Source organism: Eimeria acervulina, genomic scaffold (assembly GCF_000499425.1).
Source record: "Eimeria acervulina Houghton genomic scaffold, Eah_scaff905, whole genome shotgun sequence".
NCBI lineage: Eukaryota > Apicomplexa > Conoidasida > Eucoccidiorida > Eimeriidae > Eimeria > Eimeria acervulina.
In genome coordinates this window covers 11,352-12,048 of record NW_013549526.1, presented here as the reverse complement: position 1 = coordinate 12,048, position 697 = coordinate 11,352, and positions in this window count along the sequence as shown.

Here is a 697-nt window from a genome sequence, read left to right as displayed (position 1 = left end):
CCTCAAGTATAATATATATATATATATATATATATATATATATATATATACACATATATATATATATATTATACTTGAAGATCTAGCAAGCTCTTGTCTCTTAGTCTCTGCGTACTGTTGTTTGCTGCTTTTCTTTTTATTTATTCTTCTGTCTCTTCTGCTGCCTCTCTTCTGTCACTGCTGCTGCTGCTGCAGTCTCCTTATCTTCTGTCTCTGTTGTTGCTTCTGTCTTCTTTCTTCTGTCTCTGTTGCTGCTGTTGCTGCTGCTTCTGTTGCTGCTGTTGCTGCTGCTGCTGCTGCTGCTGCTGCTGTCTCTTTCTTCTGTCTCCTCCGATGGTTTCAAATATTCTTCTTCGCCTTTGCTGCTCCTCTTTTAAAAATGCATGTACGAATTTAGCAGCAGCAGCAACTGCAGCAGCAGCAGCTGAAGCAGCAGCAGCAGCAGCAAGAGGAAGGAAAGCATACGCTGCTGCTGCGGCTGCTGCTGCTGTTCAAGCTCCAAGCTGCAGGGGTAGGCGCAACAGCAGCTGTTTTTATCTGCAGCAGCAGCAGCAGCAGCAGCGGCCAGGCAGCCGTCGTTGGGTGTACGTGCAGCCCCTGTGCTGCAGCAGCAGTAACAGCAGCAGCAACAGCAGCAGCAGCAGCAGCAGATGCCTTTCACATTCTTTTCAGACAGAGACAAATCAACAGCGGCGCT